Source organism: Rhineura floridana, chromosome 19 (assembly GCF_030035675.1).
Source record: "Rhineura floridana isolate rRhiFlo1 chromosome 19, rRhiFlo1.hap2, whole genome shotgun sequence".
Taxonomy (NCBI): domain Eukaryota; kingdom Metazoa; phylum Chordata; class Lepidosauria; order Squamata; family Rhineuridae; genus Rhineura; species Rhineura floridana.
The window spans coordinates 18,348,478-18,367,363 of record NC_084498.1 but is presented as its reverse complement, the minus strand read 5'-3'; the positions used below and the strand labels follow the sequence as shown (position 1 = coordinate 18,367,363).

The 18,886-nt window shown below is 45.0% G+C and overlaps 1 protein-coding gene across 9 annotated transcripts in view; it reads right to left on the bottom strand.

Moving 5' to 3' along the window:
* Positions 1–18,886, bottom strand: part of ARVCF (ARVCF delta catenin family member) — a 576,381-nt gene that overhangs the window by 417,511 nt on the left and 139,984 nt on the right. The gene's annotated exons all lie outside the window — the stretch shown is intronic.

Below are 18,886 nucleotides of genomic sequence, written 5' to 3'. Positions count from 1 at the left end.
TTGGTGATGCTGGAGGCGTTCCTTCAATAGTGAAAATAGCACACAAGCATGCATTATATTCAGAGTAATTGCTTTGGAAAAATGTGTACGTTGGGCAAAACTGCATAAAAATGCCGATGAATTTTCATGAGAGAAAAAAATAGTAATAATTACACCCTAACGTGGAAATGTGGAGAACTCAATTTAAGGTTGAAAAAATGAGAACCTGAGAGGCACCAAAATGGACAGAATCACTCCTCTCTAGCTACAGTAAATGTCTTACGTCTGAACATTCCATCCTCAGTGGCCTCTAACTACCACCTTGATCACAGCACCCTTTGATTCACACCAGAGCCGCTGAAGCAGGCCGAAACCAAAGCACTGTATGACTTTTTTTATATCTCTGGTGGGTTAGACACTGTGATACATATATGTTTTTAGTGATGAACTGCATCCGTCCAGGATCCAGACCAAACTTGCCTGAAGTGCTGTTGATGCTTTAAAAGTCATAAATAGCTAACATTGATAATGTTAACAGAATACAGAAAACTTTAGTACTTGGCGATAGAGCACATCGTTTCGATGTAGAAGGTCCAGGTTTATTCAGTCCCTGGCTCAGCTGGGAAATACCCATCTGAAACCTTGGAGGGCTGCTGCTGCTGTTGCTACTCAGTGCAGACATTGGTGATCTAGATGGGCCAACAGTCTGAATTGGTATAAGCAGTGTGGCTGGGAGCTCCATGTCAGTGGGGCAGTGGGATCTGCTCTGGGTTTTAGTCCAAACTTTCAAGGAGCTGTCCAAGGTACAGCACCCTGGACAGCTCCTTGAAAGTTTGGCTGAAAACCTGGAGCAGATCCCACTGTCCCACTGACATAGAGTCACCAGCCGCCACTGGGCATAAGGCAGCTTCCTAGGTCCATATACGCTATTTCCAAGGAAATGGTTTTCAGTGAGTCAGGTTGATCTGTTTCCTGACAGTCTTCCACACTGGCAGCTACAGCATGGTGCCATACACAACTTCATGAGCCCCACTACACACCCCTGAGATTACCCCCTTTTTATTTAAAACTAAATCCCATTTCTAGTGAACATGATAGCAGAGAACACCTTTCTAGCACCTTTGTGATCTCTCCCTCTCTTCTATCCCCTTCTAGATGCATTCATACAATACATTCAGTGTGTGTACAATCTGTGTACGCAAAGAGTTGAACTGTACACTTGTGGTTATCCATGTGCAATGCTCAACGTGCGTACAGCCTGTGTACACAACGGCCAAGCAGTACAAATCCACAAACGTACACACTTTCATGCAAACACTTGTATGTGTGCATGGACAGGTTGTATCTCTGTTTGCTATTGTTCTTTCTTGATCAAGTTGGAAAGAAGCTAGCAGCGATGGCATGAATCACATGACGATCAGGATCCTGCACTGAACTTGCCCTATCATTTATTGGCCACCATCTTCCATCCTGTTTACTCCTTCTGTGGGTTCCAGCAGCATCACCAACACCAGGAGGACCAACTTTCTTAAGGGTCACAGTGGCCTCTAGTGGCCCTGGAATGCAAACATTGGCAAATCCAGTGGGAGAGTGCAAAACCAGTTTGTGCTGGGTTGACTTCCTAGGAACTCCCCAAAAAGAAAACTGGATGGTTCTGGCTCCCATTCCACAGTGCATCAACATACATTTAAACCAGCACTGCTAATGTGCTTACCCCTCAAAATACTATGGTCAGAAAAAGCCCCTGGGTCAGAACTGAACAGTTCAATTTCATTCCTTTCATTCATTCATTATTTCTTCATATGCACTTGGTGGAGACTGACTTCTTTGGATCATTATTTCATAACTGTCCCATCTGTCATGGCACAAGAATAGCACCTGCTTTGACACAGGGATTGGAGGGCTTAATTCCACTATTGTTTCTGTGCATTCTTTAAAAAATGTCACTCATTTGTAAATGCTGTTTTTTGCTGTTTGAAATTCTGGACATTTGTTTAAAAAAATCCCTCTAATTCTGATGTTCATGGTGCAAGTGCCAATGCTACTGTAGCCAAAAGCACACCATCCATGCACAAGACAAGTATCAGAAAACTGAAAGCCAGGCAGGGGGGAGAATGGAATGGAGCATCATGGCAGCCTGACTGAAACACCGAAAAGTATTTTGGGAAGGGCCATAGCTCACCGGCAGAGCACCTGCTTTGCATGGAGAAGGTCCTAGGTTCAATCCCCAGGGAGAGAGACTTCCTCTCTGAAATGCTGGAGAGTTGCTGCCAATGAGTGTAGGAAGTACTGAGCTAGATAGACCAATGGTCTGACTCTGTATAACACAGCTTCCTATGTTCCTAGTATCACTCCACTGAAATGCAGGTCCCACTTGTGCAAGACTGGCCTCTACCAATGTTCTATATAGGCTTCAGTAATTCTTGCATGACGTCACCCCACGTATCAAAGCAAGATTCTCTAACTAACTCTCCAGGACACCGTAGCTGTTTTCAGAGGCTCCAAGATTTGATAACATAACAAGGACAAGTGGGGCCAACCTAAAGGTGCGTCTCAGAATATGCACGCTTTTGGGACTGCAGACACAGGTCAGAGACAGAAGCAAGAGCACAGCATGATTGATGCATAAAACAGCAAAGGGAAGAAAGTGACATTTGGAGAGGGCATGGGAAGCTATCCAAGACCAGCTCAAACTAATTATCACTCTAGCTCAATGTTGTGTTCTCTAACAGCAGCTTTCCAGGCAGATCACATTCCAGCCTACCTTTAACTGGAGGTGAAATCCAGCCAATCCGTGCTCAAGAGGGGAGTCACTTTGCTAACATCATGTGGTTGAGGATACGGGTAAAGCACATGTGGGAACCAAGCTACATGCATGGTGAAGGAAACACAGAGATAAGAATGGATAGATTCATCTATATCTGGTGTGCGTCAATTTTGCAGAAGTTCACTCATGACTCCATTCCATTCTGTTTCCACATTAATCTATAATTTTTAAAAAAAACATCTGTACAAAAATCCATATTTAAATATTATTTTATCACAAAGTACTCTTTAAATAATATTTTATCTCAGTGAATGCATTTTTAAATGTGTATTATTGTTGTTGTTATGTTGTTGTTGTTATCCCACCCCTTCTTCCCAAAGGAGCCCAGGGCGGCAAACAAAGGGCAAAACACTTAAAACTGCTCAAAAACAAACATCTTAAAAAACATCTTAAAAAGCAACTCCAAAGACTGAGTCTAAAAAGACGGAGACTAGGATAAGGTCTCTACTTAAAAGGCTTGTTGGAAGAGGAAGGTCTTTTGTAGGCGCTGAAAAGACAACAGAGATGTTGCCTGTCCAATATTTAAGGAGAGGGAATTCCAAAGGATATGTGCCACCACAATAAAGGTCTACTTCCTATGTTGTGTGGAATGGACCTCCTGATAAGATGGTATCTACAGAAGGCCTTCATCTGCAGAGTGCAGTGATTGACTGGTTATATAAGGAGTAAGAAGACCTTTCAGGTATCCTGGTCCCACCAAAACCAGGACGCTGAACTTGGCCCAGCAGCTAATGGGCAGCCAGTGCAATCCTGCCCCAGTGAGCAGTCGCGCCACTGCATTTTGCACCATCTGCAGCTTCCAAACCAACCTCAAGTGAAGCCCCACATAGAGCGCATTACGGTAATCCAGCCTGGGGGTTACCAGTGCATGGACAACAGTGGTCAGGCTCTCCTCTTACACACTTTGGTACATTTTTTTGAGCCAAAGACAATCACAGAAGTAAAAAAATTGTGAAATCCAGAAGTAATTCTTGTGAGGATTCATTCTTAATTGTTTGTGGAACGGTTATGCAACAATGAAAATTCATCCTGAATGTCTTGTGATATGTTTAACACTTCTTCCCATTAGACAATCCCACACTTTTCCAATGTGTTTCCTTGCCACTTTCTAAACTTCAAGAGGTCTGGATTTTTAATTTTTTTTTTGAAGTTAATTTGTCGGCCCAGAGTGACTGATTCCTTTAATCCATTTTAAAAGTGGATACTTAAACGTTTTGATAAGTGACTGAATCCCTTCCCACAAAATATTGACAGTCTTGAGGCACCCTTGGGTCAAATTACCTCAGTTCACGTCACAATGTGGACCAACAAAGTTCTCCCCCACCCCTCCTCAAAGCTGGTGGCCTTTACCACATCTAGAGCTTGGATCATTGCAACCTTTCCCTCATGTGATTATGTAACCACATACAGAATCACACAGGGATTTTAGCAGTGGGGAACTGACCAATCAAAGGCAAGAACTGATCACACTGGACCCAAGAACCTCCACAGCGAAAGTTCCAACTACAGAGCCAGAATGGCCACCAGTATTAAGTCCAACCACCTCCATTCTGATCAACTTTTTTTTTTGCCATCATATCACACAAACAACAGACTAGTCCAGCCTTTCCCAACTAGTGGGCCACCAGATGTTGTTGGACCACAACTCCCATCAGCCTCAGCCAGCATTGCCAATGGTCAGGAAAGATGGGAATTGTGGTCCAACAACATCTGGTGGCCCACTAGTTGGGAAAGGCTGGACTAGGAGGTAAAGCTGTGTTTGGTCTGTATCACTTCAAACTGTAGATGGGGACTCTAATGACTGAATATTTATCTGTATAAAAATAAAGAGAGAGAGAGAGGGTCCCTCTACATTAGGCAGTTAGCATGTCAAGGGGAAATACTAGGCTAGAACACTTCCGCCTACTTTTCCATCAGCAGGGAATGTTTTTGTACGGAGGAACATAACACGCAATCTCTTGCCTGCAGTCTGGAGTTGTACAGCTCAGATACAGGTTCACCATCCCATCCGCAAGATCAAGCCTTGATTTCTAGGTGAACTAAGGAGCCAATAGTCAAGAGGCCCTGCTGGGGATATATACAAACTCTTCCAAGCATGGCTCCTCCATCTGAGCAATTTGTCTGATAGGCTTGGCTCCTCCAGATGAGAAATCTCTCTGTTAGTGAAGGTGCTAAACAGACTTTCCTTGCCTGATCCACAACCTGACTGCCAGCCCATTTAAAAACCACATCATTGGTCTGTCGGAGTTTTGTCTGCCTGCTACAGAATCTAGCCACCAGTCTGTTTGGACTATGCCATTGCCTCTGACCCAGTTGGGCCCCTGACACTCACCCTGTACTCGCCCTCTTTCCTGTACGAAAGAGCAAAACGCAAATATACTTCACTCCTAGCTACATGATAAATGAGAAATATGCTCTCTCCATATTTGCTACCGGGGAGGGAGGGAATGGGAGAGAAAGTGTCATAAATATAATTAATTAATTGATAAAAGAACTGGCCCGATCTCAGATGCAATCAGTAATTAACAAAATCGAACCTAAATGGGACAAAATGTGTTATTTGCAAGCTTGCAGGCTGCAACAGACAATAGGGAAGCAAAATAAGTAATTACCAGATATATAATTAGTCACACTGGGTTTGGTCGTTTTGATCTTGATTTAAACAATTGCATCATCCAGGCCAGTACATGAGAAAATGGGTCTTACACCAAGAAGAGGAGGGAAATTACCTCGAGCCTGGGATTAAATTAGCATTTATCGCTACATAATTCTCCCTTGCTCGCTCTCCCCACAGTCAATAGAGAATGGATATGAAAACACGACAAGACAATGCAATATGGATCTGGGAAAAATGTCAAGAGCTCTCATTATGTTTTTAGTGCATAATTAATGCTGTGTTGAACTCCTCGCACAGCTGGGATACACTGCAACATCTCCAAAGAGGCAATCGTGGGAATTGAAGCTCTTATTAAGTCTATTTAAGGAACATCCTAAATGAAACAAGGAAACGTAAGAAGCTGGAAGATGAATTAAGTTAACATTATGAACTTAAGGCCCAGGAAAATAATACTTGGCCAAAAATCCAAGCCACGATGAATAGTCTTTCCTTTGAACGTGCATCAGTAACCTCAAGGTTGGATTACTGCAATGCACTCAATGTGGGGCTACCCTTGAGGCTGGTCCAGAGGCTGCAGCTGGTGCAGAACATGGCATCTATTTTATATCAGACATTTTTGTACCACTTCATCATAGAACAGTAGAGTTGGAAAGGATCTATAATGCCATCGAGTCCAATACCCTGCATGATACAGGAATCTAACTTAAAGAAGACCCGACAGATGGCGGTCCAGCTGCCTCTTGAATGCCTTCAGTCTAGGAGAGTCCACCAACTCCCAAGATAATTAGTTCCATTGTTGTGACACTCTAACAGTTAGGAAGTTTTTTCTGATGTTCAGTTGAAATCTGGTTTCCTGTAACTTGAGCCCATTATTCTGTGTCCTGCACTCTGGGATGATCAAGAAGAGATCCTGGCCCTCCTCTGTGTGACAACTTCTCAAGTACTTGAAGAGTACTATCATATCTCCCTTCAGTCATCTCTTCTCAAGGCTAAACATGTCCAGTTCTTTCCATCTGTCCTCATAGGGCTTTGTTTCCAGTCCCCTGATCATCCTTGTTGCCCACCTCTGAACCTGTTCCAGATTGTCTGCAATCCTCCTTAAAGTGAGGTGTCCAGAATTGGATGCAGTACTCAAGATGAGGCCTAACCAGTGCTGAATACAGGGGAACTAGTACTTCATGCAATTTAGAAACTACACTTCAGTTAATGCATTTGCCTATTTTGCAGCCACATCACACTGTTGGTTCACATATTCAGCTTGTGATCAACAACATTTCCAAGATCTTTCTCACATATAGTATTGCTGAGCTGAATATCCCCATCTTATAACTGTGCATTTGGTTCCTTTTTCCTAGGTATAGAACCTTGCACTTAACCATGTTAAATTTAATACTGTTGCTTTCATCCCAATGCTCCAGCCTATTAAGATCACTTTGAATTTTGTTTCTGTCTTCCAGGGTATTAGCTATCCCTCCCAATTTTGTGTCATCTGAAATTTGATAAGCATTCCCTGCACCTCCTCATCCAAGTCATTAGTAAAAATATTGAAGGGCATCAGGCCCAGGACTGAGCCCTGAAGTACCCTGCTAGTTACCTCCCCCCAGTTTGAGAATGAAGTATGAATAAGCACTCTTTGAGTACAATTCTGTAGCCAGCTGTGGATGTACCTGATAGTTGTTCCATCCAGCTCACATTTAGTTGGCTTGCTAATCAGAGTATCATGGGGCACTTTGTCAAAAACTTTGCTGAAGTCAAGATATATTATGTCCACAACATTTCCACCGTCTACCAAGGAGTTTACCCGATTAAAAAAATGAGGTAAGATTAGTGTGGCAGGATTTGTTCTTGACAAATGCATGACAGCTTTATAATCTGCTCCACAATTTTCCCAGGGATCAATGTCAGGCTGACTGGTCTGTGGTTCCCAGGTTCCTCCTGTTTGCCCTTTTTGAAGATAGGGACAACATTAGCCCTCCTCTAGTCATCTGGCACTCTATGATGACTCCATGATTTTGCAATGCTAATAGACAAGTTTCTGCAAGTTCTTCAGACAATCCCTTCATTACTCTAGGATGCAGTTCATTGGGCCCTGGAGATTTGAACTCGTTCAAAGTAATTAGATATTCCTTGCCCATTTGCCTTTCAGTCTCAAGCTGCAACCCTGCCCCTTCAACTTGTACTTCATGTTTGCAAGGAGGGTCATAGACCCTCTTTTGGGAGAAGACTGAGCCAAAATCATTAGCGTTTCTACGAAGTCCCAAGTAATGCCAGGTATGTGGCTGCTCATAAATTAATACAACTAAGAAAATAATATAAATATTTGCTCATGCAGTGTCAAAGTTTTTGTTGTATCATATTATGGAATTTTTGTATATATTTGTACTCTTGTTGTACACCGCCCAGAGAGCTATGCTAGTGGGGCGGTATAAAAATCTAACAAATAAATAAATAAATAATAAAGTGGTGAATATAATTATAAAGTTCTATTAAGATTAATATTATTATCAACGAGCAATGCATTAGTCGTAAGTCGTAGATACCATTATTAAACAGAAAAGGAAACAAAACCAAGTAACATACCACTAATTTCAAATGATTGAGAAAACACTTTCAGGGGGGCAGTTTGAAAGCAACAATTAATTTCTGCATTAGGCAATAAATGGGGTACAATTCACGACAGAGTAGTCCCAGCTTTGTACATTTTTGTTCTTAAAAAAGAGAGTAATTTTTGCTATTGAAACAAATCCCCACATCTTAACTATCCGCTCTCTTACTGTCTGCATTCTTTGTGTTCTCCATGTTATATGATTGTGGCCATTGTCCTCTGACTTAGTCTCCACCGGCACTATCCATAAAAACAGTATTGGTACCACTTTAAACAGCTTCCCCCAAAGAATCTTGGGAACTGTTGTTTGTTAAGGGTGCTGAGAGCCGTTAGTAGACCCCTATTTATTATTTATTTCATTTATAAATCGCTTCCCAAGAGGCATCCGGAAGCAATTTCCAACAGAATAACATGTATAAAAACAGTTAAAGCAATTGCATATATTAAAAACAATAAAAACATAAGCATAAAAACAGGTTAAAACAACAGGTCATACATACAATCAGTTCAGATCCAAGACAGGTACCAACTGGGATAAAGATTTCAGAATGACCAACGTCTGTAGCAGGCACCAAAAAGACAACAGGGAAGAACTTTCTATTCCCCTCACAGAGCTACAGTTCCCAGAGTTTCCTGAAAAGAGGGATTGACTGTGAAACCACTCTGGGAATTGTAACTCGGTGAGAGGAAAAAGGTCTCCTAACACCTCTCAGCGCCCTTCACAAACTACAGTTCCCAGGATTCTTTGGGGGAAGCCACAACTCTTTAAAGTGGTATGATACTGCTTTAAACGTAGAGTGCAGATGGGCCCAAGTTTGCCTTGCTACCAGATCTAACAGGAAGAATGTTTCTATGAGTAGCAGAGAAACTTCTATGAATTTACCGTGTGAATCTCAGACCCTTTTCACTGTTGAGTATAGTTTGAAATTCCCTCCCATAGATCAACCTCGGCTGTAACAAGTCTCCCAAATGATGTGAGGGGTCATTCCAGTGCTGATACATTCAGGAAAAATATCACACTCCCTCTGGGGCATGTTTCCTACCAATTAGCTGAAGCAGTAAAAATACTGTCTTGTTAAGTATGCTTTACAATCGGTTCCCAAAGTCTTCTCCCCCCCCACACACACACACACCCTCCCCCATCTCTGGTTCATTCCGAGCCAACAAACCCATTGCAAGTGGGTGGATCTCATTGCTAAAAGTTGGCTCCGGGACAAGAATATTAATGACAGCTTTGTGCATTGATATGGGTTAGCGAAGGGCCTGAAATCAATGGTAGCAAATTGCTGGCAGGTTTAAGAGAGCAAAGGCAATACAGCTTTGCAGCCCCCAAACTAGAGAATGAATATGCTGCCAATCAAATCAGGCTCAGTCCAATGGAACCCTAATTTCTTAGGCTGGGGTAAGCCTTAGGCTGGAACTGGTGTCTGCCTCCCTGCTCCCAGTGAAGGCTGATCCATTAGGCCAAGTGAGGAACTGCCCCATCAATCTCAATCTGCCCTCAGCCGACTGCCACCTCCCTGCCTTCTTACTTACAACAACATAATCACAGAGTTGGAAAGGGCTCTAAGGCCATCAAGTCCAACCCCCTGCTCGGTGCAGGAATCCAACTCAAAGCATCCCCAACAGCTGGCTGTCCAGCTGCCTCTTGAATGCCTCCAGTGTCGGACAGCCCACCACCTCCCTAGGTCATTGGGTCCATTGTCATACTGCTCTAACAGTGAGGAAGTTTTTCCTGACATTCAGTCAAAAACTGGCTTCGTGTCACTTGAGCCCATTACTCTGTGGCCTGCACTCTGGGATGGTCGAGAAGAGATCCTGACCCTCCTCTGTGTGACAGCCTCTCAAGGACTCGAAGCGTGCTACCACATCGTATCATAGTTCAGGGGGTGACACTGCCTTTCAGCTTCCTCCTCCTCAGCCTCGCTGCTGCCCCTTGTGGAAGTCAGCAGGGAGGAGGAAGGAGATGAAACGAGAATGAGTCAGCTCCGCCTCTCACTGACCCTGGCTCCGCCTACTGTGTGGGCTCCCTGCCTTCCAGCACCAATGGGCACCAGCCACCAGCTCTTGCTCCCTTTCCACCATATGTATACAACTGAGTATAGCCGTCGGCTATCAGGAAAGGCCCATTTTCTGCTGCATGGGCAGTTACAGTCATTCCAAGTCCAATTCAGAAGCTGATCCCGAGGGAGGAAGGGAGGCATCATGCGCTGTTGACAGTGTCGTTACACTCGCTCCACTTCTCGGAGCATCAGCTGTCTCAGGGAAGCTTACAAGTGATGATGGCATTCCCCTGTTGCTTGCTCCCAGCATCTGGAAATCAGCTAGAGTCATTGTTGAAGGAGCAGTCAGTGGTGGCTGGACTAAAATCCACTCTGAGTAGCATGGTGTCTCTAACCCAGCCTTTCCCAACCAGTGTGCCTCCAGATGTTGTTGGACCACAATTCCCATCTTTCCTGACCATTGGCAATGCTGGCTGAGGCTAATGGGAGTTGTGATCCAACAACAACTAGAGGCACACTGGTTGGGAAAGGATGCTCTCACCCATCATCTCGGTCGTCATGGAGAAAGGATCTCTCTTCCAGGTCTTTCCCTCAAGATCCATTCCTTTGGACTTCTCCTGTGCCCATCCTCCTGCTCACCCACACTTATTTATTTATGTATTGGCTACTGTAAATTGTAAATTGTATTGTTTTATTGATGTATTTTGAACTATTCTGATGTATTGATGTATTTTATTGATGTATTGATGTATTTTTATATTTGTGGTTTTTTGTAAGCCACCTTGAGGGCCTTTTGGCTGAAAGGCGGGGTAGAAATAAACAACAACAACAATAATAATAATTGGGAAGAGGCCGTAGCTCAGTGGCAGAGCATCTGCCCTTGCATGCAGAAGATCCCAGGTTCAGTCCCTGGCATCTGCAGGCAGGGCTGGAAGAGACCCCTTGCCTGAAACTCTGGAAAGCCACTGTCAGTCAGCATGGGCAACACTGCTCTAGATGGACCAGGAATCTGACTGATAACGCCGCTTCCTCTGTTCCTAGAATCCCAACAACGTATGGAGCGTGCCAGAACAGCACATGACATAGCAGATGCACTGCTGTTCCTTGCCATGTTTACCATTGACCCACAGAGGCCTCTACGTGCTCCAGCTTGGGATGGAGGAGAGAGACTTTTGATGGCACCGCACCGGATCTGGAGTTCCCCCCCTGCAGAACTCTGAAAAGAAATACAACCTGACCTCCTGTTCATATAATCCAGGGTGGGATGGGGGTTGGATCGATTCTCTGCAGCTCCCCAAGCCTCTGCGTCTGACCCTCGGATTTCTCCCCATGCCATGACCCTCGCTGTCTCTGCTTTGGTTTTCGGTGGCTAGGAATGTCTCCCTGAATTCTGGCTATGCCTTTACCAACCAGAGTAAGTCTTGGGATAAGCCTGAAGTCTGCCCACCTCTCTAATCATGAAGACAATTAAAGGAGGACAGTTAAGATGATGGCAAAAAGATAGTGTATCAAGGACCTTGAAGGCAGCACATTATAAGCCAAAACATATTTTGCAATCAATCCTAACATGTAAAGGGAAGAATCACCTACCCCAGATATTTTGAAACAGACATACGATGCATGGCTGTTGCGCTGCAGCCAACTCAGAAGGGACAGGAAGGGGGGAGGCATGAGTTTCAGGTGCCTCCGCAGCCAGAAGAAGCAGAGTTGGGGATTGTTGTGTCTGAGCAGGATCGTGCGGGAGGGGGGCAGCCTGCTCTCCAGCCAGTTCCCACGAGTAAAGCCCTTTCCGAGGAGCCAAGCGCACCGCCCCCAGTTGATGCAGAGGACTTGTGGGGGGAAGCTTCAGAGACAGTGCCAGCTCCTCCTTTACCAAGCAGTTCGCAGGAGGATTCCAGTGTGGCACCGCCCCCTGACCTCGAGCCCGTTGCTCGGGAGCAGGTGTCTTCAGATGAGCCGTTGGATGCGCGTCCCCTGTCTCCTCGTTCCCATCGCCATGAGAAACGGACAGGGCAAAGACAGGAATTACGAAGGAGTCAGAGATTACGTTCGAAAACATTTCCTATATAAGCCTGCCACTCCCAGTGGGGGGTCGTTGAGTCAACTTCCTTCACACGCTGCAGAGCATGTCTAGAGTATAGTTAGGGACTCTAGTGAGTTAGCGTAGGGTTTCCTATGAAGTGCAATGCCTTTGATGTATCCATTACTCTAATAAAACGAGATTTACTTGCACACACACTCCAGCCTCATTCTTTTGGCTCTGGACGGGATAATGCCTAGTTCTGGGGTGGGAAACGTATTAGACTATACCACTTCAGACTGCACATGAGGTCACTCATAATTGAAAGCCTCATTCAATACAATTCTCTACACACAGAAAACTAGCATATCAGGGGAAAGGGTTCTGCCCTAGCCTTCTCCCTGACATACTAGCTTTCTATGTGCATGGAGGGTTTTAATTTGTACATAGAGAGGCATTCAGTCCTCCCGAGTCCCCACTACAATTGGAAGGAGTAAGGCCTAGATACTGGTTTACCACTTCTGTGACGAGAAGTCCTGGGCAATAAACCTATAGTGTGTGTGTGGAGGCGGGGTTTCAATCAAAGTTTCAAAGCAGAGAATGATACTATTTATTTGTCTGCACAGTGGGGGATGGATCTATCAGCAGGTTCCGACAGAAGCTAATTTTTTGGCACTGGGAACTGTGTTTATATGCGCTGCAAAATTGTGTAATGATCTTTTAACAGAACAGTGTTGATATCATATTCATGATTCAAAAAGACTGTGGTTCCAACAAAGAGAAAGAAAAGAGAAACTGCACAGCCACAAGATTAATGACTTGTGAAGTCTAAAAAAAACCCCACCCCAGTGTTATTTCTTGTCAAAAACATGAAGGCCAAAAGATCCAGACTGCTTACTTTCCCCTCTTCAGAAGCCATCTGTCCAGGCATATGGGCTGTTGATAAAGTACGGCACAGGTTTTAAAAAAGTTTCTTTTAACTGCTACCCATTGCAAGCCGGTCAAATGGGACGCCGCCCCACCAACCTCAGTCTGCCTTTTTATTACAACCAATCAGGGGGTGGCTCCGCCTATCATCATCTGTGGCTCCACCTGTCACTGTCTCTGGCTCCGCCTATTGTTGGTCTCCCTAACTTCTGCCCCGCCAGTCCCAATGGGCACCAGCTACCACATGTCACAGCTTGTCCCTTTAATGCAGATCTCTGGAGAAAAGATATTCCAGACCAGTCTTGACAGCCCCCCCCAAAAAAGGCATTGTTAATGCTTCTAATGGAATACAGAAAACTGCCTTATACCAGGTCAGACTGTCTGTCTTGACTAATATCTAAAACATATAAACCCCATACTCAACAGAAAGCATCTAAGAGGTTTATGAGAAACAATCATTTAAAAATACCAAAAGACTGTCCACTCTACCTGGAAGTAGTTCTTCAGGGTCTCTGGTAAGGATGGGGGAGGAAATGCAGTTGGCATTTAAAGGTGAATCTGTTTAATTCGCATATTCCAAAACAGTACACGAACTGAAATACAGCCATCCTTGGAAATTTGCGCTTTTCTGAATTGTGCAGGAATTTCTGGCCTCTCCAGAGAGAGCTTGGAGAGACTCTTGTCTGAAACCCTGGCTGCCAGTTAATGTCCTTGCCCTCATCATTACTCATAGAATCAGAGTGGGCACAGCACCATGGGATTATGGGGTGTGAGCAGCTGGCCCCCTGCTGGGATGTGGGCCTTGGCAAGTGCCCCATCATGCCAACTCTTGGCGCCCTTCTCTGCAGCAGCCGCACCCCCAAGCTGTTCTCACTAGTGCTTGCGCCTGGCCTCAATCCTCCAAAAACACCACCTACACTTGCACTTTGCAAAAGCCTGAAACCATTTTATCTTCCACAGAACCTACTTATCAAGTGGGCCCTCTAAAAATTCAAACCTGTTGAGAGCTTGCATGTGGTGCACTTCTACAATCTGCATTTAAATGTCTGGCTGTTGGCCTGTGTGGATAATACAGAATGGGTTATGCACATGCAATCCCACATTAGCTTAGAGGAGCATCTCTAAGTAGCCCCAAGGCCAGACATTACAGGCAACAAGAAACGTACTATTTAACCATTTACATCAGAAAGTTTTGGGAGGGAGGGAAAGAGCTCAGTAGCTATGGCAACAAGCTTAACGTCTCAGGAGAAAGGATTTTCCCCACTGGTTCAAATGAGATAACCTGACTAAAAATGAATGCAAAATTCAGTTTGCTACAGATGCTCAGGGGGTTATGTCGCTGTTTGTTCTTTTTTAAAAAGCACAGAACACAAAATTTGGAATCTAATTCTTTGCAATACAGACACATTTCTTTTCAAGCTATCCAAATGCTTCTCTACAGATAGCAGCGATGAAATGACACTTAATCCTTTGACTCTCAAATGCTGCTTTTGATCTGATCTGAAGCTGAAATGTTTGGAGGAGAGCTCCGTTTATGGTGCCAGTGGTGGCTGATGGTGCCTATTGGGACCAGGAACGTAGTGGCAAATTCAAAAGTGCAGGGTCCCTTCGTAATAGTCACAGCCACACCCCTTTCCACTTTTTTTCTTTTGCTGCTGGGCTGAGAATGAGTTCCTTGTTAATGCCTTCCCCCACAACAACGGATGTCCATAGGAGCCAATCAGCATGAGAGGGGAGAGTGTTAGCTACTGAAAAGAGTCTTCCTTGCAGCCAACTCACCTCCTTTCTCTCTGACTGACTCCAAAGATAAGGAAGCAACTTAGAAGCCTCTTCTGAGTGGCTAACATATTCCCCTTTCATGCTGATTAGCTGATAAGACACTGGAGACATAGGGACCCTGCTTCTAAAAAAGTGAAGGGTCTAAGACCCCCTGAGACCCTGGACAACTACACCCCTGATTGGGGCTGGCGGGGCAGGAGACCCAACAGTAGGGGGAGCCAGAGGCAATGACAGGCAGAGTCAACCCTTCTAAAATGAGTTTCTGCCGGACCATGAAGACCTGGCTCTTCAGGCAGGCTTTTGGGGTGGGTGAGATTTTATTATCTTGTGTCCAGATTTTTAATGTTTATTGTATCTGTATGCTTATTTTGTACATCGCCCAGAGTGGCTGGATAGCCAGCCAGATGGGTGACTAAGAAATTCAATAAATAAACAAACCCATCCTAGATTCCTCCCCATTCTCCTCCCTGTTGAGTCGTACAAGGGCAACACTGAGACTGAGAAGAAGAAGGCCAACAGGCAGTGCCACCCTCCTGTACCAGTTGTAAATAAAAAGGCAGGGCAGGTGGGGGCTGGCGGAGGCCAGACTGAGGTTGGCGGGGCAGTGCCCCAGTAGCCCGAATAGACCAGCTTCCTCATCATTGTGCTTTTCCCCTGAGTTCCAGAGGCGTCGAGGGCTGAGCTGAAAAGCTGTGAGATCTGATGGAATCCTGCTACGCCACCAGCTATGCCACCACCATCACAACAGACAACCCAATACTTTGGATCCAGGAGAGAACACACAGCCACTGCAGTGCTAAAAAAGGGGGGGGTAGTGGAACGGCTTAAAATGGGCCACTGTCGCAGGTGCGGTGGAGGCAGCCGAGGAGAAGAGCACACTTGGGCTGTATCCCAGGGCTGGGGAACCTCACCCAGCCCAACTGAGCTGCTTCACGTGCAACCTTCATTGGCGGCAACCCATGACAGAGCCTCCTAGGTGGTGGTCCCCCTGTTTGGGAAATGGGTGCAGCAGTTTCCCTCACTACTAACTTTTAGGAGAAAATTTTTAAACAACCCTGTTGTCTCGGGCACTTTGATAGCTGAAAAGTCCTGTCCGTGGCAATTCTGAAATTATTATTTTGAGAGCACGTGATTGCTTTCAGGAGTTTTGAATGGTCTTTAGAAGGCTGTATTTTCCATTGTATTGTTTTAGGACTGATATGTTTGCGCCCTGGGCTCCTTTGGAGGAAGATGTGGGATATAAATCTAATAAACAAACAACAACAACCTTCCAGGGATCACATGTCAGTAGTCGGTAGAGGTAGAGGGAAAAAGTGATAGAGCCACAGATGCAACTCTGGCCTTTGTAGAGTAGGTTATATTCCAGCCATGCAAAATTCAGAGGTTCCTACACACATCTCCCTCCAAGAAGGAGAAGTAAGAGGCATTATCACAGTTCAGGGACACTTTCAGCTAGGCCAGTCTTTCCCAACCAGTGTGCCTCCAGATGTTGTTGGACCACAATTCCCATCTTTCCTGACCATTGGCAATGCTGGCTGAGACTGATGGGAGTTGTGGTCCAACAACATCTGGAGGCACACTGGTTGGGATAGGCTGAGCTAGGCAAATGCTCTCAAGGAGAGAATCGACAAGGGCAGGTGAGGGGTGTAGCCTGGAGAAGAAGGGAGTGTGGCCTGGGGCAGAGTCCTGAGGGCCGGATACAGAGGCCTGGTGGGCTGAATTTGGCCCTTGTGCCCAAGGTTCCCCACCCCTGGCATACCCTCTACTCACGACCACAACCGCATCTCCACCAAAGGTGCAACTTTACACCAGTCCCAGACTTTTCACAAGGGATTTCCTCCCACTGAGTGCAATAAGAGGGAAATATATTTTAAGAAAATAGCCCCACTTGCAACAATGACCATACCACCCGCATCATCATCATCATAAGCTATGGTGCCGACAATAGCACTTTCAAGGAGCCATAATCCACCCACCACATTGGGACCTTTAGTCATCCTGAGAAAGGTTTCAAGCAAAGAATGCTTTTTTTAATTCATAAAAATTCTAAAAATGTGCAGGTTCATTTTATACATGAATATTAACTGCATACATACATATAACCAAAGTGTCCCAAATAATAAACCAATGTAAGAAGCTGATCTTCCCAAGATCCCTGCTGACTGATGATAAAAGGCTGGGAAACCCAGCTCCTTTCGGTACTCCTGAAACCTTCGGCAGGTGTTGTTTCTAACGAAGACTAACCAAAAATCTACCGCTCAAAAAGACAGGAAAAGCAAGAACATAGGTTGTAGCCAATGGAGCACTAAGTTAAAGTACTTATTCTGCTGGCAGAATGTTTTGTACCAGCGGTGGGCTATTGCACGACAGAATGCTTAAGCAGGTTGCGTGTAACTTGGCTGCCCAACGAATTGCGCAATCCGCTGTGCAGTGAGCTTCCTCCAGCACAACTGTTGCATGGGATTCCTCTGATGGGCGGCATGAGCAGAAAGGGCCCCAAACACAGCAGGGTTGGCGTGCCACATTTTGAAGCAAGTAAACATATCACTCAGTAGTGGAGGTTGGCTCATTGGGGGGAATGGGGCACTGCCCCACCAAACTCAGTTGCCCTCACCTGCCTGTCTGCTTCCAATGAGCTTGCTATCAGCTTCCGCCTTATCTGAGTAGAATTCAGTGAGGAGGAGGAGGAGACTAGAATTAGTCGGCACAGTTTGTCATTACCTCTGGCTCCACGTACTGTTGGGCTCCTGCTTTGCGCCCTGCCAGTCCCAGTGAACACCAGCCACCAATTACTATCTAAGGAGCATCCCCCATCTCCCATAAAACCATTAAGTCCAGACTTTAAAATTACCTCTCTGCACCACTGGCTCTTTTCCTTTCTTTGGCTGCATCCGCACCAGACATTTATTCCACATTAAACAGTCATGGCTTCCCCCAAAGAATCCTGGGATGTGTAGTTTGTGAAGGATGCTGAGTGTTATTAGGAGACCTGTTCCCCTCACAGAGCTCCAATACCCAGAGTGGTTTAATAGTCAGCCCCTCTTCCCAGAGAATTCTGGGAATTGGAGCTCTGTGAAGGGAATGTCTCCTAACAACTCTCAGCACCCTTCCCAGGATTCTTTGGGGGAAGCCATGACTGTTTAATGGGGAATAAATGTCTGGTGTGGATGTGGCCATAATTCTTTGGCAAAAGTTCCAAATTTGCAATGGCCCAGACCTATTATTTCAAACCTCTCAGCTGCACATCATGTACAAGTTATGCAGAGTGGATGCACAAAGCTATTCTCTCTGTCAGAATTCAACCTCTACCTGAGGCCAATTCTAAAGCTACCTTCTCTCTGGGCTTTGTATAAATGCAATGAGCTGCAACCACAGGAAAATTACCCTGAAGTCAGTTTAAAAATGGGAATCGCAGCAAGCTGTCTTTGCAAATGGAAAAGAAAAATTATCCCACCAGCATCACATCCAAAGATGAAAAATCAAAGGACTTTGCCAACAGGGAAAACAAATTAAAGAACCAGACAGATGTCTATACCATCCCAATCTGGGGTAATTTTTCAAAACAATATTGACTTACACCAGGTGTGAGGAATCTTTGGCCCTCCCAATGTTGCTGAACTACAACCCACATCAACCCTGCTTCTCGGGCTCACGGGAGTTGTAGTTCAGCAACTCCTGGAGCGTCACAGGTTCCCACAACTGACCTAAACAAACTAAATCTGCGAGGGTATAAAAATCTAGTACTTCATCATATTCATTTCTATTCTGAATATCAGGTTATAAATCACAACAACTACATTCACACATTGCAAAACACCACGTCTGACAAAGGGGGTGTTTTTCAGCTATCAGTTGTGAAAGTGCCATTTAAAAAAAAGTTTCAGCTAGTTTCTTAACATTAACTAAGATGCAATTAACAAATGTACAGTTAGTGATGGCCACACAACACATATGCACCAGGGCAAGTAAAAACAGAGACTCTGGTGGCACTTTAAAGACTGGAATCATAGAATAGTAGAATTGGAAGGGCCCTATAAGGCCATTGAGTCCACCTCCCTGCTCAATGCAGGAATCCAACCTAAAGCATCCCCAACAGGTGGCTGTCCAATTGCCTCTTGAATGCTTCCAG